We start from the raw sequence: 24,046 nt of genomic DNA on the forward strand, positions 1-24,046 counted from the left end.
CCAAGAAATACACAAAATTAGGCATTGGCAAGAGAGTAAGGGACGACACTTTAGATAGAAGATCAGTAAGCAGCAGTTTGTTTACATCAACTGAAAGTCTCCCCACAGGGGGCAGGATCTCTAATGCCCCCTACTCCACAGGCCCAGAGTCCTTTTTTATTAGAAATGGAAAGATTGTGGCTAAACAACAAGCAACAGAGAATAGATCAAAACACAGAGGGGAGGCAGGCGATGGAGAGAAATGTAAGGAAACCACAGGATTAAGAGTACAGTTACGCCCCAAAAGGTGTAGACCGAAATCTGACTAGACAAGCTGGGGTTGCTGATATGAGAAATGTGATTATGGATAACCCACAAGAGATTGTTTCCCATGACGACTTGGTAATTGTTAATTTGTCCAACTATTTACCTAATGTGCATAAATGCACAGTCCTTCAAAAGGAACTAGGTTTCTGCCCCACTCAGGTGGGAAATACAGTGGATGTTTTTGTTGATTTGTTTAAATAAAATAACTATTTTCATGCAATCCCAGAAAAACATGTCCCGTTTGTTGAAACTTCAGCACCATTTCAGCACACTGTAGCTGAACTACAAGATTTACAACTTTTATTATCCGTCACTGAAGACACTCCATCTCTTGAGTAATTGACAGATGAATTGAATATTGTGGCTAAATTGGATATTGTGAGTGGTCTTAAACCCAAATCCAAATTCTTGCCCCCTATCACTCATCAAAACATAGATATGTTTAAAAAAAAAGTAATAACCAATTTACACCAGCTTTTCCGTGGTCATAAGAGACATGTCAATGGGCATTACAATTTGACAAAGGAGGAAAGGTCGGCATTCGATAATTTACAAAAAAAAATATGCTACTGTCATAAGGGCGGCATACAAGGGAGGGCAACATTGTCTTGATGAACAAAGACTATTACATAAGTGAGATTGACAGACAACTCATGGATATTGAATGCTAAGAGCAAAATCAACAGTTGATGGACAGCATGCAGAACAATGTCATACATTCACTCCAGTACAGAGATCTGGGCCTAAATCCATCGTTTTTTTGCTCACCATGCCGTTCCAGTTTGAACCCAGCCATATGCAAATCAGTCTTGACCCTGTGCCTCATGGGAACAGTCCAGCCCGAACTGCCAAGCCAGGTCCTCCCTGGACTGGAAACAAGCATCCTAGAAAAGGTTTCGGGGTTTCACCCCTCTTCAGCCAGGATAGCTTGATTCCAGTGGCATGGAGAGCACAGGGCCCACGTCTGGGCATACCCTTCCCACTCGAGGTGACAAATGCAAAAACAACAGATGATGGACAGAATGCAGAACAATGTCATACATTCATCCCAGTACAGAGATCTGGGCCTAAGTCCATCGCTTTTTTGCTCACCATGCTGTTCCAGTTTGAACCCAGCCATATGCAAATCAATCTTGACCCTGTGCCTCATGGGAACAGTCCAACCCGAACCGCCCAGTTCAGGCCGGCCCAGATCTCTGTACTGGGGTCAATGTAGGACATTCTTCTGCATTCTGTCCATCAACTGTTGTTTTTGCATTTGTCACCCCGAGTGGGAAGGGTATGCCCAGACGTGGGTCCCGTGCTCACTACACCACTGGAGTCAAGCTATCCTGGCTGAAGAGGCGTGAAACCCTGAAACCGGTCCTAGGATGCTTGATTCCGGTCCAGGAAAGACATGGCTTGGCAGTTCGGGCTGGACTGTTCCCATGAGGCACAGGGTCAAGACTGATTTGCATATGGCCATGTCTGAACTGGAGTGGCGTGGTGAGCAAAATAACGATGGATTAAACCCAGATCTGTGACTGGGGGTGAATGTTTTGCTAATGTGCAACATTCCGTCCATCATCTTGTGTGTTTTATTGAATGCTAAGAGCCTGTACCTCATAATCCGATCAATGAACTGACTAGTCATATTAACATGAGACTGAATTATTTGTCGAGAATATGGGTCGATATCTGATGAGGAATTACGCTACCTTACTGTAAGAAACCGACGCTTCCCGTGCATATACTTTCTCCCCAAAATACACAAAGAAGGGGGTCCTTTCCACTCGGGAAGGCCCATAATATCAGGAGTGGATTCTCCTACTGACAGGTTTTTACAACCTCTTGTTTGTAATCTTCCGTCCTATATACAGGACAGTAAGTACATTTGAACAAATTTGAGGATCTCCAATGGTCGGAGAATCTTATGTTTGTCATATTGGATGTTACTAGTCTATACACATGCATAAAGAAACAATTTGGTGTACGGGCAGTTGAATTTTTCTTAAAACAACGACGGCGGACTGATTAGCCCATAATGCCATGATCATCGATATGACTGACTTAGTCCTGTCAAAAACCCTTTTTCAATTCAATTCAATTCAAAGTAGCTTTATTTCGATATCCAATATCTTAAAAGCATTTCCATGGTTACATCCGTCAATTTTTAAAGACCATAAAAAGATAAAAAAAGATAAAACATCAGTTTAAAAATATAAAATACAATCAGACTTAAAACACATCAAATTCTAATGGCCCGCAATATTGAGTAATATAATTATTGCAAGAATAATCTAGTCTTAGATCAATATTTACAAAATTCATTGTGGCCCTTCTAGACATGAAGGCCTTTTTCCTCCTTTAAATTATTCTTGGTTTATTTCTCGAGAATAAAGTGGCTGTGCAATATATCACAGGTAAATCATAACACAAAAAATGTGAGGGTAGTTCATCGCATGTCTTCGCGCAAGAATTTAAACCTTACAATCCAAGCACAGCCAAGAAATTTGGCTACACCACAAGCAAAGAAGGGCCGCGGGTCAGCCTTTAAAATACGTAGAGCAGTACAGTGTTCATGCGTGCTCAACTCTCTGCAGATAGGTTTAAGCCATTTCTTCCTTGCGCAGGGCAGGCAAACATAAGATGGGCTATGCTCTCTGTCGGTGCTTTGCAACAGGGGCACCCTAAGGGCGTCTGATGTGGGGTGCTCCATTTCGCTGTTAGCTCTATGACCGGCAGTGAACCTACCCTGAACTGAATATAGAGTGCTCTATCGCGTGGTGTTTTTATAAAATCTAAATATAGTTCAAAAATAGTGCGTTGCTTGTGAAGGTACAACTCTTCCGTCCGCCTTCCTACTCTTGGGTTGGTATGTTCTTGAGCGTCAACCCAGGCCCAACTACGTCTTTTAAGGTCAGCCTTACTAGGGGCGTGTCCCATTCCTCCTTAAAGCCTAAGGCAGCGAGGGATTTTTTAAGATTAACTAGCCAGCTGATTCTTTTATTTACATCTAGGGCCATAATTTCTGTAAATGCAGCTGTGTAGTTGGCTAGTTCAGGGGTCCAACATAAGCGGGCCCAAAATAACAGGGGTCGTAATCTCGCTAAATCTTTAAAAGAGTGCCTACCCATATCTTTTAACAGCGGTTTCAATGGCATGCTTTTAGGTAACATCACTAAATCTCTTAAAAACTCGTGTTCAGACCTGCAAATGCTTTCAGTATTCTCAAAGCCCCACAATTTGGCTCCATAAAGGGCTGAGCTGACCGCTTTAGCTGCATAGATTGTAAGGGCAGGAGCCACAGGTCTACTCGAAGATAGACGGTGTTCTTTAATTAATATGCCCGTGACACGCTTATGATTTAGGAGCATCTTGTCAATGTGTTGCCTCCATCGCATTTTGTCGTCTAGTCTTATTCCCAAGTAGTCGAACATTGGGACTTTATCTAAACGTGTTCCATCTAAACTAAAATGATCTCTGTAAGGTTTATAAGGGTTGAGGGCCATGAGCTTAGTCTTAGAAGTGTTCACAATCAAGCCCCTAGATTCGCAAAAAGTATAAAATCTATCTAGGAGCTTTTGAAGCCCTGCTGGCGTTTTAGAGATAAGCAGTGTGTCGTCTGCAAAAAGTAAAGTGGGAACCCTCTCTCCTGCCAGGGCTGGTGCATCAGATGGAAACTCCTGCAAATATCTCACCACTCCGTTCATATATAAAAAACCTTTTTGTACATGGGGACGGTGGACCATCAAATACAGGGGACTGCCATGGGTTCAAAATCTGCCCCCCTTGTACGCAGGCCTGTTCATGGGATGGTGGAAGAAGGCGCATGCCTGGGGTCGATATGCCTCCCCCTGGTTAGAGAACATAATTTTCTGGGGGAGGTTTATTGATGATATCTTGATTTGGAATGGATCTGTAAACCAACTCATGGAGTACCACACATTTCTCAATGACAATCCGTATAATGTACATCTGACCATGTCACAACAATGAGAAAATTGATTTCCTGGACATCAGCTTCTATGCAAAGGAGGGACGTATACATAGCACCCCGTACCGCAAACCAACTACCTGTAACAGTACAGACAATGCAACCAGTGCCCACCCCAGGTCTAATATCGACCACATTCCTTTCGGCGAAATGGTAGGGGTAAGGCGGAATTGCAGCAGGACAGTCAACTTCTCAGCAAATATAGAAGTGAAAGATTGCTTCATCAAACAAGACTATAAGATCAAAGTGATACAAAAAGCAGACACCAGAATACAACAATTTCCCAGAAAAAACCTACTTAACAAAAGAACTAGCAACTACAGTAACAAATATGGCCGCTTGTCTTTTGTCACAAAATTCACTTCACATAGCAATGATCTGTATAAGATTTTGTGGAAACAATGGTACTTGTTACATGACATACCGGGAATCAAGGGAACTATCACATAAACCCAGTGTGATGTACCAGAGGTGCAAAACCATCAGAGATACACTATGCCCACGTTATATAACACCCAGCAGACCCATCAACAATTGGCTCTCTAAACTAGTACAAGGGTTATTTACATGCAATGACTGCAGTATTTGCAAATACGGCAAGAATAAAACCAAACATTTCAGACACAATACTGGACACACTCACACAATACGCCATGCCATCAACTGGAAAAGCCAATTTGTGACTTACATAACTAGATGTAGTTATAATTTAATTTACGTTGGGAGCACCGTGAGATCATTAAAAACAAGAATCCAGTCGTGCGGTGGTAGAAGAGGCGCAGGAACGCAGCTTTCTCCCCCCCCAGACTGGAGACATGCGGAAGTGGTGGTGTTTCATAAACTAGGTAGGCCACCGGATCAACACGCATCATATAGGCCAATCTCCTTGTTGAATGTAGAGGCCAAAATATTGGCGAAGGCCCTAGCAAATCGTCTATTGCCCCACAAAGCGACACTGGTCCACCCGGATCAGGCGGGTTTCATGACTCAGCGGGCGACTAGGCCCAATATTAGGCGGGCTCATGTTGCAGTAGCGGCCGCCCAACGAAAGGGTGCTCCGGCGGCTTTGCTGCTAGCTGACATGGATAGGGCGTTTGATTCCCTCAGCTGGATATATCTGTTTGCACTGTTGCGTCGGTTGAATCTCGGACCGCGGTTCTTGTCTTATTTGACCCTGTTATATACCGACCTTACGGCCCGGTGCGGGTAGAAGGTGCAAGTTCCTCCGTGTTTGCTATCGGTCGGGGAACGAGACAGGGATGCCCTCTGTCTCTGTATCTATTTGCATTCGCGATGGAGCCACTGGCAGCATCGGAGCGTATGGACGCGCAGGTTCCCGGTTTTGAATGGGCCCAAGGGTTGTCGGATAGGATCGCCCTATAGGCAGATGACGTCCTCTTTTTTCTCACAGAGATGGATAGAATGGGACCTCGGCTCTTGCGTATTATGCAGAAATTTGGGGAAACCTCTGGTTTATATATGAATACCCGCAAATCTATGCTGTGGTTAATTGGAGGCCGGTGTGACCTGTGTGGCTGGGCATCGTCGATTCAGTTGGCGACGGGGGACTGAAATACTTGGGTGTATTTATACCACATAAACCTGCAGTTGCATGAGAGCGTAATTTAGTTCCGGTTTGGGAGCGAGTTCGCAATGACATTAAGACCTGGTCACGTATGCCATTGGCCATCTATGGCAGATCAGCCATATTTAAGATGGTGGCCCTCCCCCGTCTCCTATATCAGTTGCAGAATCACCCATATACGATCCCCCCGTTGGTTCCAGCAGGTAAATGCGGCTCTCAGGCAATTCTTATAGGAGGGGGGCAAAGTGCGTGTGGCCCTGCGGACGTGTTTTCTATCTACATATAGTGGAGGACTCGCGTCGCCCGATATCCTGTCCTATCATCAAGCTTCTCACCTACTCGTATTGAACGAATGGTGGTACGGCATTCGTGAGGATCCGGCATATGCGGTGGAGAGGCGCCTCATGGGGGACCATTCTCTACATGCGGTATTGTACTCTGCACCACTGCGGGGGCCATTGCCCCCGGCAACAAAGGTGGTGTTCCAGGTTTGGAGGCAGGCACTGCGCAGAATGGGGTAATGGAATAAGCTGACGCAGGAGACCCCCCTTTGGGATAATGGGCGATTGCCACAATTAGCCGCCCTGCAAGGTTTCAGAGGGTGGGATCTCATAGGGATCTCAGTCTTGGGGGATGTTATGAAGGGTTCGACATTGAAATCGTTCCGGGACCTTCAGATGGAGTTCCACATGCCGCAGTCCCAATTCTTTAAATACCGTCAGTTTCGGCACGCCCTATCGCCCAGCCTGGTGGGGTTAGAATCAGTGCCTGTGTTTAGCCCCTTGGAGGCAAAGGTCTTTATGGGGATATACAAGACCGCAAGATATCTAGGATATATCGAACCCTGGTTATCTACTGCTCCTCCACACTGCAGAAACTCCGGGAGGATTGGAAGGGAGACCTGGGACCCTTGGAGGAGGTGTTCTGGGTGGAGGCCCTAGCTGCTACGCATGGGGCGGCCACTGCGGTGCGACTACGCCTGGTCCAGTTTAAATATTTGCATAGGGTCTATTATACGCAAACGCAGTTGTGGAGGACGGGGCTAGTTGCATCCTCGCAGTGTCTCAGATGCCACAGGGAGGAGGGTACGCTGATGCATACGGTTTGACAGTGTCTGTCTCTGGATCAGTTTTGGAGGGGAGATTTCACGTGCCTGTCGGAGATTTTGGGCTGGGATCTTCCCCGCTCGCCGAAACTGGCACGATTACATGTCCTGGAGGGGATAGGAGGCAATATCTTTAAACGTCACTTGTTATTGTTAGGTCTCACATTGGCAAAGAGGGATATCGCGAGGGCATGGAAGGCTCCGAGGCCCCCTGCAGTGACTGCATGGAAGAACGGTCTGGACTTTTGTATGGGCCTTGAGAAACCGATCTTCCTAGCTAGAGAATGCCCCCTAAAACATTTTAAAATATGGAAACGGTGGGCAGACTACCAGGAATTGCTCCTAGACCCAGTTTCTGTAGAATGCCATTAGTGATTATAAAATCTGGGCTGCTTGGCCGGAAGTCTGGGAGTGGGGTGGGGGGTGAGACCCAGGTGGGCAATTTGACTTTCAATATCTATGCGGATCCAGTTGGGGTGGATGGGTAGTGCACTTGGGGGGAGGGGAGATGCGTTAGATTTATGTTGTATTTCCTTTAAGGTCTTATTGGATATAGTAGTGGAAAAATGTCAAAGTCAATTTTATACGTCATAATTGGGCAGATGTCGGTGGGTTACAGGGCTCTGCTAAACATGTGCCGCTTGACCAATAAAATTTGTTTAAAAAAAAATAATTAAGGAACATGTCCGGGCAGTTCGGCATTCAGATACCAGATACACTATGGCTACACACATGACAGATAACCACGCTGGAAACTAGACACCTGGTTCTATGGAATTGACCACATTCCACCCAGGGCTAGGGGAGGAGACAGGGAACGCATACTCCGCCAAAATAAAGCGGGTTGAATTTGCCGCTTAAGATTGGCCACAACACAAATGAGGAATTGCATTACTTTCTTTAGATCCCAACAATGCTGTCAAATTCTATGGGATGTTCATGTATTTTCATAGCAATCTCTTACACGGGCACTCGTATACCTTCCATCAAGTCATCTCTTTTATAGGACATCTATACTTGTCTCCCCCTGAAATTAGCGGCCATGTGATCTGGACTGGACTGGATATCCCAGTATTGTCGCTTTATTATCAGTTATGGCTTTTTGCTTCAAGCCATCCTCATGACGTATCTGTCATGTAACTGCAATTAGTTTATATATCTGCTGGGAAAATGATCTACAATAAGTATTTTTGCGTCCAGTTGCACAAACAGTACTTTTATTTTTAACATTGGTCTTTACCACTTACTGGATCCTTCAGGACTTGTGATGATTGGCACTCATCTGCGGGTCCTTCTTTTCTTCCACTGGGGTGCAAGTTGGAGGACCTACCTAGCAAGGCTGCGGGCAGACTTAAACGGGTTTCATGGGAAATAGAACTTTCTGGAGAAGCCGGATTGCGGGTCTGAAAGTGACATGGATTAAAAATAGTACCTTTGAATCATATGCCGAGCACTTTCTTAAATCCAGTTCATAGGTTTAATGGATCTCTATGTCAGCTTAGACCACTCTGGTTCGGACCTGATCAAGGTAGTAATTTTTATCACGCTATTTAGCCAGGTTACGTGGATTACGTATCGCTTGCTTCTTCTCCACACATTATTAAACGCATAGTGTATGCTTGACCACCGGAACTAAGCGTATTTTCACTCTATAGTTCCAGGCTACATTATGTCACTTCATTTTTAACAATATTCCTTTAAGATCTCTGACATGGACGTGAACATACGCCCACGCATTTACGTAAACAAGTCGATCAGGAAGAGTACTCACCGAAAGAACCCACGAGTTTAAGCACGGCAAGTACTAAGGTAAGAATGGTCTTTAAGGTCCTAAACACACATTTATACCCATACACGCTGAACTTGGGGCTCTCATTTTGTTCATATGAACTGCACTATCATGGCCGCAATATGGAAGCAAGTCCTAAAGTTACTTATCTTTAATTTTGCTCTTTGTTTTTATGGCCTCGTGCAATTTATCCCCCAATATAATTTCGATCTGGCCCGTAAGTAACATGCACTATTTTGCTGGTGCTACATATCCTTGCACATTTTCTAAAATATGTGCATGCCTCACTCTATCGGCACACGTGGGGGCTAGATTTCAGTCGCATTCAAATATGCCTTGGCGTCGCCTCTTTCGCTTCGACTTTCCTTTCAAATTCTTCTTACCAGTCGCTTGGGCACTGAGGTAACACTCAACGCATTACCCCTTTTTTACTTGAAGGGTTTCGCAAGCCCATGCCACTCATAGTATACCGTTCAAATCACGCTTTCACCAATGCGTAACCACGATACTTAGAAATGTACAAACATTGTAATCATTGATTATTATATACAAAGAACATATTTTTATTGAAAATTTATAGGTGTCTCAGCCTCTTTATATATCAAAGATGATACAATACATTTGCCCTCAAAATAAGAGGATACTATGAATCGAAGTCTATTACACACACTGGAATGCCACAGCAATAATACATATACCTTGAAGGTCAATTATTAAGGTATGTTCTGGTCTTCTTTCGTACAATGCTTCTGCAGTCTATCTTTCTCACACTTACAGTGTCTACTATATGGTTTCCACTTTTGCCTCTCAAGACAGCACTGGAGGTTAAATTATGACCTTCTTAAAAAAGGTTATGATAAAATAATGCTTATGGACCCTCTTAGCCCTAATAGACTTTCTCTCCTCAATCTTATTAAATTAACACATGCCATCTGGCACTAACAAAATGGCTTTTAATGTTACTTTCATATCACTGTATTTGTATGTTGGTTTTTTATTTCATCTGGTCACCCTAGCTCGTGTGCTTTCTGTGCTTTTGTATATTTTTTGTAACATATTTATATGTTGTTTTTACTCGTTTCGCATTTTCATTATGTATTTATGTGATTTTATACTATATGCGTTTGTAGGTCTTGCAGCCCTAACGAAGTTCACATGTAGTGAACGAAATGTGTTGGCTGTTCTGTTCCATTCATAAGAAAAATAAAGATTGCCTTGGATGATCTAACACAAGATTAGACCAATATTTGTGAACACTGGTTGTGCGGTGCACTTCACGTACTTTTGTTCAACTTTTCTGACCCATGGGGAGGGGGGGGTCGCACCTCTTGAGACAGTAGGTGCGGTGGTGGTGCACGAAACGTTTCTTCTTACGTTTTCTATGCAAAATAAGTGGTGATAAGAAGGGAGGTGCGATTGTTGTTTTGGCTCGCTGTTTCATTGTTGTGTATTTATACCTCTGGGGACTCCCTGGACTCTGTGCACACTATACCTTACTTTGATATAATATATACTGAGCTAGCTACCTAAACTCTTTTTGCGGACACTGTGTTTAAATTCATCCTAGTTGCAGCGGATTCTTGTTCGAGGTTCCTCTGGGTCTGGCAACAGCATTCAGCTGACACGTGCACTGTTATTAAAGATATGCAAGTCTTTATAGGGACACATACATCTACTGCATTCCACTCAGCCCAGGACCTGCTTTCTCTGTGAAAGTGTATTGGGAAACTATGGCTTCCCTCTGTGTAGATGTGCATTATTATTGTCCATAACGGCCCATGGGCAATTCTGTTGTGGAAATGATGAACCGTGACTTAAAGCTGTCCTTAACAGCTAGAGTATTAGGTATGAACTTCAGCTGATTCCTAATACGACTATAGATACCAGCCACAGACTGAAGGGTGTACTGTACTTACTACTGCGTCTTCTGCAGCTGATGTCCGTTATACTGATACACCTCCAGTGGAACATGCCAGTTCTTTTACTCTACATGTGGCTCCTGTTTTTCGCTTGACTGCGTTTGGTTACTATGTGGGAACAGATGATTTTTCAGCTGATTCTTACGCCGCTTCTTCCATTTTAGATACTCCGCCTATGCAGACCTGTGCTTTCTTTTTATAGCTGAAACACACTTATCTGGTCTCTCCTTGGATATATGTGTGGATAACACTTTTTTTGATTTCTCTATTCCGGTGTTTGGATTTGTGACTGTTTTCTTCTTGCTGATAAATTGCTAAAAACTTATAGAATGTTCTGCCACAGACCGGGTCGATGAGGTATTGGCACCTCATTCATCTTCACATAAGCTAAAAAGAGACTTGTCCCTCGTGAACATTTCAGCTATTCCAGTAACTGATGCAATTATTTGGGATAAAGTCCCCTATGATATATTCGGTCCTACGGAAATACTGCGAATACCTTATGTATTTAGGGTTTCTATGGGTGATGCAATTGTACCTGGGTTACATTCTGATAAGTGGGATGTTGAAACTGTAAACTGCTCTCGTTGCTGGTATACTATACTGTCTTTGAATCAGAGGACCTGTATTTAAATTCTGCTTACTATGGTGAAATGTTCTGTTATCATCATTATGGACATCCATATTTACATCACACTAGTGTTTAATGCACACTTTGTAATTTTACACAATGGGAACATTATCCACTCCCCCGTAAAGGAGTTCCAAAACATATTCGGGATAAATTCATATATTTTTCAAGATATGATACATCTGACCCGAAGTTGTTTTATTTTCAACTTGTCCTGACATCACCAAAGAAATATATACAGATCTGTATGTCACACAATTAGTGAAATTGGGAAAGGTTTGGACTATTGGAAGGATACACTCAACATGAAATCAATTTGAGGTATCAGACTTTGGCAAATTCATGGTATGGATATCTTATTTAGAGCCTGTTTAATTCCCACACAAATGTTTTTTTAAATAATACGTTTCAGCATACTACATGTCTTGGAAAGGCTAAAATCAAAGACATGAATACACCAAACATCCGTTCCATTGACCGATTTGACAATTGGCAACATTTAACAAATTACACTGAAGAACAACTCAATAGTATGTTGCAGAACGGTACATTTAACTCCATACTTTCAGGTCCTGACAGGTGGTTATTATGGCCAGTGGACGCAAATGGTTGTTATGTTTGTTTTTTTAATTCCACTCCAAGGTTTAAGGCCGGGAGACCCGACCCAATCTCAAAACTCAATAACAGTCACCACCTATTCGGTGGGGAAATTTTGTCAATAGATGGAACGTTCCTCACTGTCTGCAGCAAAACAACATCTTTCTCTCCTTTCGGAAGACATGACCCTATCTGATTTCTTGTTGGGTCCCAAGGCTCCGTATTCTAAAAGATTTATCTATGCCACATATAACAAAATTTAGATGGAAGCTGCCACAAGGTTAAGACAAATTGATAAAGATAATTTGGATAAAGTGCTTGCTGTTGTTGATAATATTATTAACATGTTGTTCTCTCGCATTTATAAATTTAAATAACATTGTGTCGCCTGTTATTGATATCATGCAAAGTGACATGTCTTCACTGTATCATGGAAAAGTCAGTTTAGATCTAGAATCTACTTTAGCTGGACACTTCAAGTCCTTAAGAATGGCTGTGTCCCATGGTGTTATCTTAACTCGACCCAGCTATTCTTGCCTTTCAACCTAAGACATAAACAATGACTCATGGTGAAAAAAGTGGACACATACACAATGTTAACTCTCGAAAAGTTACAACAGCTCCCATGCACAATAGCAGAAACACCCTCCGCTGTCTCGTTCATACATGGCGTAATATCTTTGCCAATTTCAACATTTCAATTTACAGCTTGCATGAAACACTTCCCCATCAGTAGATATGAACCCCTAGGAGGTAGTTTCATTCATGAATGATGGTCCCTTCCATTTTCATATTGTTGTGAACAAGGCAACAAAGAGCACTTCCTTACTGGAAAGGAATGCCGACTCTTCTGTCAGACACTCACTCATTTGTAAACACACTACCATTCATGGCGCATGTAATGTAGGGATTTTGGCCTGTTTTCTTAAGGGAATACCAGCCCCTTCGATTCTCCCCCTCATTACTGTCCTTTCAAATGGATGCTATCTAATGTTAAGCGACCGAGACTGTAACGTAATGAGGGCTGGAATCCGGTACATATTTTAACGGTTTCCCAGATGGTGTTGTGATTTGCTCTTCCTTTCCACTCAAGGGGGTTTCGATAGTTCACCATGGCCTTCAATTCCAACGTTGGAGGTAGATATTAACACGCTAAGCCGACTCAAAGCCCTATTATTTCTAAGAGATGTAGCATTAATATCTGCCCGAAAAACTTTTGAAATCCAGGTTGCAAGGACATCCAGTGATATACAGTCCTTGTTAAAACACCAACCTCCCCATTACATTTCGGCGAGCTAGTGCACTGAATTTTTAATGCGACCATCACCACTGGTATTGCACACTTTTTTAAAGTTATTGGGTCCGGCTTAGTCAGCTCTTTCAAGAAAATCTTTAGAGTAATACCGGCCTTTATAAATTCCCTTTTTTCAAGTATGTTTGGGGGCATCCAGTTCAGGTTATTCTCATTTGCGGCATTTTGGTCCCATTATTGCTCCTCCACAATATATATTCCATTTTGAAGATCAATGGAACTAACACCGGTCCAGCTGTGCCGTGAGTGCATGTTACGATTCTTTGGACTCTATATGCTGCAAGAACTGAATACTCACTAGTCATTGTCATTCCAACCCACCTGGTTTGCCAGCATACAACCAGCGTTTCATTGCTTATGGTGCCCCTTTGAATGGGCACTGGATGTCTGCTTAACTCTGCGGATGCCAGTTCTTGTGTATATGAACCGGTTGATGAGTCCAATAATTACTCATTTCCTGAGTTGTCCCATGAACTTGCTTGAAGATGCAGGCTATGAGCAACTCCCTCTGGGGGAGAAGGGTGCTTCAGCACCAGGATTACTGAACTCTCGCTCGAATAACAGATGCAGGAGAGCAGGCTACTTCCTCAGCATCTGCTGATATCAAGGATCATATTTGTTCTTTGGAGCATTTGAATTGGGCGATTGCAGAATCATCGTCTGCGGAGGCGGAACCTGTTCAGGATTCACTAAACGTTGATCTTATTGATAATATCTTGGATGACTTCGGATCTACTTAATGTGGCCACGTTTCCCGGATGGACGCGACCTAGCGAAGGAGGTTGCCTGCAGCAGGAGCAACGAGGAGTAGAGCAGAGTCAGCACTTGGTCTTCTGCCTGCCCATCAGAGCCACAGCCTTTCCTGGACTCAACCAGCAGATCCTAGGGGTATCCCCGACGGGCAGCAGAGATCACCCGAGCCCAGACCCCAGGCTGCCTGAAGCTCAATATTCAGGGATGAGTCGGCCAGCACAGAGACAGCAGGTCTCAACACCGCGTGGCCCCGGAATACTGTCATCCAACCCGGTACTCGCTGAAGGGAAAAGTATGAGGCAACGCTCCACTTCTTTCAGTAGCATTTAGGGTGCTGCGGTGACAGCCCACCTTTGCCCTCTATTGCATCGACTGGAAAGAATGTGCCTGAGGCTGCTCTTCACCTCCATCCAGACTGTTAAAGATGCATGGGTCCCCCAAGGGCCCTGGAGGACTGGACATGCTGCAGTTGCTAGGCTTGACGGGGGAGAACCCGCTGATCTAGTGCCTTGTCACCCCTCTATTTGCCTCATCATTGGGAGGTCACAGTGAAAGAAGATGCTGCTTCCTGCGTGACCACCCAGGGGTACACCTCTCCCCACGGGGAACAACCTGGACGCTATCCAGGTTGCCTTTGGGTCCACCCGAGACGCCCTTGAGGGGTAAATTGATTCTTTGGTAGTAGACTTGGGGCTCCTCAGTAATGATCACTGCAAAATGGTCTACCACCTTTGACTGATAGAGACCGGCCTCGGGTCGTTTAGCCCTGCATCCAAAACTCCAACAGCTGAATTAGACTCCCTGACAGGTCAGGTCAAAAAGCCGAGATTGAGGACAAAGAGGGCAAGAACCTAAGAAACAACATAATGATTATTGGCCTGCCAGAGCAAGTTGAGGGCTCCTCTATGATTACCAACCTGGAGGACTGGTTACAAGATGTGGTCACACCAGAGGACTTCTCTAAACACTACGCTCTTCAAAGGGCTCACAGACTGCCTGCAAGACCTCGTGCCCAAGTTGCGCCCCGCAACCTGTGATCACCCGTCTCCAACTCTATCGCGATCATGACTTCATACTACTTCAGGCGCAAACTGCTGAGCCCCTTATGTTGAACAACGTGTGAATATCCATCTTCCCCGATTTTACAACAGCGGTACATGGGCAAACGGCCACCTTCTTCGCAGCGAAGAAGAGAATGCAAGAGTTGGGATCGAATATGCACTACTATGCCCGGTTGCGCTCCAGATCAAGTTGGATGGCATAACTACCTTCTTCGTCATGCTGCAGAAAGCGTGGCAATGGCTGGACATGTATGACTCCAGGGGTCCCGTGCGGCCGAACCCACCCATCGGTCAGTTGCTGAAATGCCAGGGTGCCCACACTAAATGCATAAACCTCATGTACCAGACAGTCCAGGTTGCATGTCCACGATGCAATATGCTGAATGTTGATTTCTATCATATGGTATGGGCCTGTCCTACACTCTGTCAGACTGGGAAACAGTTGTCAGATATATTAGCCTGGCCACAAAGCCTTATTGCCTTTTGGGATTCCCTAGACCCAAGGCAAGCTCAATTACATCCCGATTCATTGACCCGGCACTGGCATTGCCTCGCTACCAGAGTGCATTTCTCTTACTAGAACTCCTGGGCCCCGGACTGCTGATCTGCGGACGGAATAATTAAAGTGGACAAAATACAAGGAGATGGCCCTGTACCTGCCTTAGACACTGCACTGCCTCTGGTCGACCCCTGTCCTCCCCTAAGCTTTCCTCAAGTCGTTGTATAGCTCCATAACCCTGCCCAATGCCAGTCCCTTGCTTACTCACTGTACCATTCTTTTCCCAGTACTGCTACACACTTACCTCACTAGAGTTCTTTATGATTAGTAATCCGAATAACTTATTTTCAAAAGAGCCCCATGCCATACTCTTGCAGTTTCAAAGCACTGGAAATAATAGATGTAACTACTGCTCAGTATAATAGTTCTCCACTTACCATACTCTGGAGGGTGGCCGGTAAAGCCTTCTGCCCGATAATTTAAGCTCACAATTTCAAGGTCACACCAAATGGCAGAGGAAAGACAACGCAGTATTTTGTCAGTCTCTTCCCTTTTCTACTCCGTTTCTGATGCTCTGGCCTACGCCTTAGTGCCGTATTCCAGTCACCTGCTTTTCTTCTAACCTCCTATGCTTCTATGACCTGCACCTCAAGATCTATGGGTGTTTTTTCATTTCTCTTGCCAACCTTTTACCTCTTATCTCTAATATTAACCATGCTGGCAAACATTGCACTTTCATTGTGTCAGTATACTGAAATAAGTACTCTCATTCCTGACCAGCCTAGCGCTGTCTTATGTGATCAAAGATGGTTCCGTCCTTCATGGCCATCCATAAATTCCACTGGCCATTTTCTTCTGCTGTTCACCACAACCCAATTACAACCTGCTCCCAGCCCAAATGTGCTTTCACCTCACCCCATCTTTTCCGCCACCATATTCTCTTCCCCATGATGTTTCGCCATGTAACACCCTACTTGCATTTTGTTTTTGCCAATTACCAATAATGTGGCACCCTTAACATAAGGTTTAGTGTACTTTACTGATACAGATCTTTTTGCTTACTGCTTTGAGTTAGATCTCTGCATCAGTTTGGTTATTAAGTCTTCATGTGTGGTTCCTCACTTGAGTTACTGGGGAGTAGTTTGCCGGACAGGAAACAGGAGACAGTCCTTTTAGTTAAGCACAACTCAAACAAACATTGCCAAAGCCAACCGGTCTCGCCTTTGGGACCTATTGGCTTTACCAATTTTTATTAGCCACGCTGCACAGAATTACTGATGCTGTGCAGCATGGCTAAGGTAAAAAAACAAAAAATACAAACTTGTATGCACCCACAGGTCATTTTGTAGACACACGCATTATGCTTGCATGTGCCTACAAAACGATGCAGCTGCTTTTTTTCTCCCCCTTTAGGTACCGACTTGAATTGGATGGGTAACTAAAAATCAAGACGAGATGTTCTGAAACGTTCTTTACATTTTTTAAGTGGGTGAAGGGTGGGAGTGAAAGCAACCGGAGGGAAGCAATTGGGGGGGTAGCAGGAGGACACAGATGCAACACACAGGGGGGCAAGGGGCGGATGCAACATGGAGAAGCACACAGGGGAATGCAACAGACAGGGGGCGTGGAGAAGCACACAGTGATAGGCAGCAGAATGAGGAAGGAGAGAAGTACACAAGGTAGACGGCTCGATAAGGCATGCACTTCCTGTAAGTGCTTACACAAAAAGAAAAAAATAGTTCTGTTGACATCGATCGGCGACACCATGGAAACACAAATGGTGCATAGGCAGTGCACCATGGGAGAGGCAGACCCAAGATTGACAAGCTAGGACAATATAAGAATCAGGCAAATGAGAGAGACAAGGAAAGTCAACCAATGGTAAGCAAGGGGCAGGCTCAAGCCACTATGTTCATGGTAAGGTATAACATGCCTCGCAACAGACTCACTGTCTGATTGCCTCCACTTAAAGAGGGAAAAGCACATGTAGAATGTGTTGTGAGGGGTCGGCAAGGGAGTTGGAGCATCTCAGAAGAGTGTTTTGTAGTCAAGGTACAAAATTGGATCTTGCCCTCTCTGTAGAATCACCTCAAACTTTTTGCCTTCATTCCCTTCCTTTGCAGGAACTGTTTGTGTGATGGCTTTTAGGTCTCTGTGCAATTTAACACTGCCAACCGGTGCTAAAGTGCTTGTGATTGCTCCCTAAAACATAGTAAAATTAGCCTATACTTGATTGGCACATTTAATTTATTTGTAAGTTTCTAGTAAATTGTACTACATGTACCTAGGGCATGTAAATTAAATGCCACTAGTGGCCTGCAGCCACTCAATTTTAAATTGCCATTTCAACCTGGCAAAATACCTGTTTACCGAGCCTAAATTTTCCTTTTGAATACTTATAACTCACACCTAATGTAGGCCCTGAAATCCCATTGGGCAGAGTGCATGGTATTTAAATAGCAGGACATGTGGGTTTAGGTATTACATGTCCTGGTAGTTAAAAACTCCTAACCTAATTTTTCACTACTGTAAAGTCTCTCTCTCCCAAGTGACTAACACTGGGTTCCCTTCTTAAATTTAATAATTGCTAAGTTTAGAATGGGAGAAGGTAGAAATATGCTGTTTGCACTCAAATTAATTGTAATGTATAATCCTCTTTAATGGTAAAGTTACATTTTTTTAGTCACAGTTTTGAAAATGCCTCTTTTAGAAAGTAAACATTTTCTTGTTATAACTATTTGTGCCTTCTGCTAGAGCCCTGAGACACATGACTATGAATGGCATTGGTGTATTCCTGCCAGACAGTAACACAAAAGGGGCTTAGTTGCGTAGAGGATGAGACATCCTGTCAGGATGGCTGGGGGTGGAGCTATGCCCTGCCCCACTTACACTTCAAAGGGCTTGCCTCCAGCACACACAAAAGACCCCGACACCAGCGTTTTGTCACTTCTTGGACCCTTGCAGGGGGAAGGGAAGAACTTTCCCAGAAGCAGATGTGGGGGTAGAATAGGGAATCCCCCCACTACAAAAGCTGGCCACAGGAGTAAATATTGGACCCTCAAAGCACCTATTCAGTACACTCCTGGACCAATAGATATTACAGAAGAAGGACTGCCTTGTTCCTCAGAAAACTGGTGTGCTGCTTGAAGCCTGCCTTGCTCCCCAGGGGACTACCCTGCTGCTTTAGGCCTGCATGGCTCAGTGAGAAGGAAGACGGGATCTGCTCCATTCCTCCCAGGCTAACCCAAGTCCCTCCACGGGTCAGTTGACGGACCTTTTGTTCTGAAATACATTGACACAACAAGCTCAAGAGGCCTCCCTGCAACTTGCCAGCTTACCTGCTCCAACTGGACCTGCCTGAACCTGCAACTGGACCTGCTGGAGCTCCAATGATCTTTGCTAGAGTGAGTCCCAGATCCCCAAGAGGTGCCTACTGAGATCCCGGACCCTTGACTGCCATCTGAGTGCACTTCCCTTCAAGAAAAGGAGAAATCCTGAAGTTTTGGGCTCTGCGCAACCGTCAATGGGCCTGTTCACACTGATACTCTGCCGCCTGCAACAACCAACACGTAGCTCTGGTACATTGATTCTTAATGCTACAGTGACTGCCAACGATGACTGTCAACGTGAGACCTGTACTTCGTGCTACAGCAACAACAGCCCACACAACCCTGTCTGCTCTTCGCACTACATCGACAACCATCTGCGATGCTCTTTATGTTCCTCATGGCCTAATTCCCTGTGAACGGAACTCTTCGTTTCAGACTTTGAGAAGGTAACTTTTTCAGCAGGGCTAACCTGTTCCCTGTGTACTGCCTGTAGTCAATCGCGGTTGGCCTGAACTTGTGACTTTTTCCCAGTCTAGCATGTCCAGATGACCATGAGTGGAGCTTTGTGCTTATAAGCGCTATACTTATCTAAAACTTTGAAATTCAAAATCTCCAGTACTTATTGGATTTTTGTTGTTTTAGTATCCTTTTTTAAATTAAAATGTACTCAATTTTTCTAAATTGGTTTGGGATTTTTCCTATGATGGATCTTCACTTTATTTCAGTTTGTGTTCGGCATAAATATTTACACATTGGCTTGACGTTAAGCCTGACTGATTTGAGCAAAGCTACCAGAGGGTTAAGCACAGGTTAATTTAACGACTTTTGTCATTCACCCTGAGAAGGATCGTGCTATTGCTTGAATGGGGCTTTCACCCCTTCAACCACTAACCTAATTTCTTACAGAGATGAAAGGCGAAAGAGCCTGCAACGAGATTGGAAAAGGGGCAAGGGAACCATTGTGGGAGTAGGGGCATGGAACCTGCAGTGGAAGGAGAATGAGGCATGCAAGAACATGCAGTACAAAAGTAGAAAAGGAGGCATGGATGGAGAGTATACTGTGGGAAAGGATGAAGCCTCCATTGTGAATGAATCGAAGAAAGAAGAGATTGACCATATGAGAAGTCAGAGGAAAGGGTATGGATCTATTATAAGAGGAATCTAGCACATATGGTAAAAGAGCAGTGTGAAATAAACGGCAACTGTAACAGAACATGGATGCACACAGAGGGGGGGGAAATAAGTGTTGAGGAGAGCAAGGCTACTTTGGAGGATACAGCAAACAAGCAATACATCTGAGCTGGCCGACCATATAGATTTAGACAGTAGGTGGAGTAAGTGGATTTCTTTACAAGCCAAGTAGAGCCCTGTAGTATATTTGTCTTAAAAAACATCAACATCACTGCATATTTACAAATATCCTGGAATAAAGGCATCCCTACATAAAATATAGGTAACAAGACTCACTAGGAGGCAGTGAGTACATGAAATTCAGGCATTTCTTAGTCAATATATTGTTTGAAGTCCTGATGTATCTGCACTGACCTCTATCACAAGAGTTAAACTTTTGACTCATCAGAGCCTATACATTTTTTCCAAGGTTTTAAATGATGCTGACAACTACTATTACAACACTCATTAGCATGCTGAGACATCCCATTCCTTGTTCTATATTCACACTTAAACTTCCTTGTGACACCTATACAACTGGAACAGATAGTGTTGAGGAGACACACCTCCGTTCACTAGTTACGATTAGTAGTAGGTTGTAGTATTTAGGAAAACAAGCACATCCTACCCCACACCACAGCCTAGGATACAACTGTGATGGGACGTGTTAGTGGTGGTCCCCTAAGGTGTCTACTAAACTTTCTCACATACTCTATTGTGAATGAATGGTTTGTCTACCCCTTTTTCAAAGCTTTCTAACGCCCTTCGACGATGGTTAATTAGAATATTTCAATGTACTACTTTCTGCCTAAGGACCTCATAACAGACTTATTATTGTTTCTATATTTGACACAGGGTTTTTGTTACAGAATTTATGTTTTTGTGATGCAAGGTGATCCTGCTCCCTCCCTTTTTTTTTTTTTAAATCGATAAAGTAACAGATATATCAGGGTCAAGTTTACCTACTTTCAGGACTCGGAATGAGGCTTCAGATAGACTTACTGATGTTGGAGTATGCTTGAGAGAGCCATCTAGTTCTTTGATTAAACTGTAGCCCAACATTCCAGTGTGCAATATGTGCATGTGTCCTGAGTGCTTCAGATGAGGTGTTAACGGAGGGAGGGGGTGGGGGGGGGGGCGGTCAGTGTGCCTCCTAGCAGTAGAAGCACATTACACAGTTGATAAAGTGACCCCATGAATAAGACTTATCAGTTAGGGGAGCTGAACAACCTTAACTTACTACGCTTTTATCTACATTAATACTATTAATATGAGCATAGAAAACATTCTGAAAATGAATACTAAACTAACTGGTGGAACTTGGGACTAATCGAAAGTAAGGCTATCAATCCTTTGAACAGCTTTCCAAGTGACAGACTGAGAAAGCACATCAGAACAAGCTACCATTTTAATCTGCATAGAAAGTACAGAGGGCGTGATTTGTGGGACATAATTATCATGCAGCACATCAAACCAGTTTCCCTCTGGGTCAAAGCGAGGGAGGCACAGGCGAATGTTCTGCAAAGCAAAGGCGTGAAGAATTATTTATTTTGAACTCACCCTAAGTGCATGTGATGCTTTTTATTGGGCTGCCAATCAGCTAAATTGCATGCAGGTCAACAAGTGCAGAAAAATGATTTTAGGAAACCGCAAAAGCCAATCTGGAATTTGCCCTGCTAAAAGCACTTTAAAACTGAACTGCAAAAGGGAATACTTGCTAACTTTTGAGATGTGTCAAAGCTACTGTCAAATATACGTCAATCAAAGACAGAGTGTTGTGTATACCTCAAGTATTTTGTTAGCTGTAAACATTGATACACATTAGGTGATCCATAAAATGAGTGTTCGGGTTGTGTTGTTTATGACTTTAAGAACACACAAATCCCTTTTGCTGATTTAACCGTCACTTAATGTCAACTCTACAATTAATTCCCCATGTAGCTGGTAACCACAGATTCATGTGTCACTGGGACACATCTTCCAGGTCATACCTAATAGATTTGTCCCCAGTAAAAGCAATGGAATAATGATTTTGCATGCAGATATCAGTGTGTTTGCACGGATGCATGCTATTCCACACTGTACAGGGGATCAGCGTGTAATCATGCTGGTAACACGGGGAACCTCTATTCCCGGGAGCCCTGGCATCTGTAATACCAAGCGAGGTACAATCAGGGCCACCAGAATTATGCAGTTCTGCGTCCCTGGCTTTCTGTTTTTTGCATAATTATGGATTTGCTACTTTTGTCACAATCAGTCATCTGCTGCATAATGTTTAGATGTTAACAAAAAAAATGCTTCTAGCTCAAACGGATCAAAAATTAATAAAAACGTGGCAACATTTCTGCACACAATGAAAGGCCCTTTACAATGGTTAACTGATCATCTTTCAGTTGCTTATTTCTGTATGTTGCTGTTAAACTCGTACTGAGTTGAAATGTTTGCCCGGACATCATCATGGGTAAAAATTACAAAAAATAATACTATAAAAAAATCTACTGCATTATGCGACACAGTTTGCTTTTTGCTGCTGCGTAATTCGAGGGGCCCTGGGTACAATCGACCCTTTTAACCAACAACTCATAATGAAGGTTTTGGTTGTTGGCCAGTCACCTGTTCTAAGCCACGAGATGCCACTCTCAGCCAAGACAAAAGTGTGAGGAAAATCAGTAGTCACTGTTTATTAATTTAACGTGCCAAAATATGCGGTCTAATGAGTGCAATAGTACCTATAATCTCACGTGACCTTAGTCAAAATTCCTAGTTTACTTAACTACTCGATCTAGATTATTATGATCCTGGGAAAAATCATAAAATATTTTAAGTTTCAGTTCTCTTACCTGGCAAAATTGATTGCTCTTTAAAACAGCCTATACACAGGCAAAACTGGGCACTAGCAAAAAGATTTTAAGAGGAAAATTATGCAGCTCATTACTCATAATGCTCCGTACAGAATGACTTTCTAAATGTGAGAAAGCTGTTAAAAACACGTTCCGGTTAAGCACGTCTTTCAAAACAAATGTATATATAAAGTGGGGTGCTTCCTGACTACATCGCTACAATCCGGTTCCTATCTCCTATGTACACATGGCAACAGGAGCATGTATGCTCTACATATGTTAAAACAAGTATGCAAAAATAATAAATACAGAAAGTCTCACAAGCCTCCTATACCTCCAAAATTTCTAAAGAATAACACTGAGGCACACATTCTAACACCCTACAGAATGCAATTGGCGAGAATATACTTTTGGGGAGGGGCAACGAATATGGCAAATTCAGTTTTTTCGCAATTGGAATTGTTCCTTCTAGCGGATTGTTGGTATATTACAAGCGCTCGCTATCTGACATTGCAGCAGCCCTGTGGTAAGTTTCAGGCGTTCTAATGCAAGTTTCACACACATAGCGGCGAATGCCAGAAATAAGAGGATCCTAAGGAATAGAAAAGGCTAGAAATACCTATCTGCAGGTGCAGCTGCCAGCTATTGTGCTCTGGGGAAGCTGGGTGCCCCAAAAAGGAACAGGGTCTCCACCCGAAAGGGCCTTGGTGTGTATGGGCGCCCGGCCAGTACGCCTCTGCCCAGCCCGGCTACGTTCGTACTGGGGGCCGCGGCTTCTGGGCCTTCGGATGGTGGTTGCTGTAGAGACGGGCCTCGTCTGACGGGAAGAGGCTAGGACCTGGGAGATTGGTAAGAGGAACTGTGAGGCCGCCCTTGGGAGGAGGAGGTGGAGGAGGAGAGTACGGCAGAGACTTGACACTCAGCTGCTGCCGCCAACGGAAGGCCGCGGCTCGCCCATACCGCCTCCTCGCTCCCTCCCTCCTATCCTCCCTCCCCCACCTTCACCTCTCTCTCTTTATCCCCCTCAACTCCTTCTGCTCAGGCTCCTGCAGCTGTTCTGGGCTCCTCTTGCTGCTTTGCTGTCTGCGGCGCCCCAGATTATCAGTAAAACCAAATAAATAACACTCCTTTCATTCACGGAAAAAACATCTTGATTACATTCACCAACGATCTG

General features: G+C 43.9%; 1 protein-coding gene across 1 annotated transcript in view; it reads right to left on the minus strand.

Annotated features, from left to right (window-relative positions):
- The window catches only part of LOC146810320 (cholesterol transporter ABCA5-like), a 1,540,893-nt gene extending 1,517,081 nt beyond the window's left edge, over nt 1-23,812 (minus strand). Inside the window, exon 1 of the mRNA XM_085617316.1 lies at nt 23,492-23,812. The gene's annotated coding sequence lies outside the window, so the exon portion shown is untranslated. The remainder of the gene's footprint in view (nt 1-23,491) is intronic.
- Nucleotides 23,813-24,046: the final 234 nt, after the last annotated feature.

Source organism: Triturus cristatus, chromosome 7 (assembly GCF_964204655.1).
Source record: "Triturus cristatus chromosome 7, aTriCri1.1, whole genome shotgun sequence".
In the NCBI taxonomy this organism is placed as follows: Eukaryota; Metazoa; Chordata; class Amphibia; order Caudata; family Salamandridae; genus Triturus; species Triturus cristatus.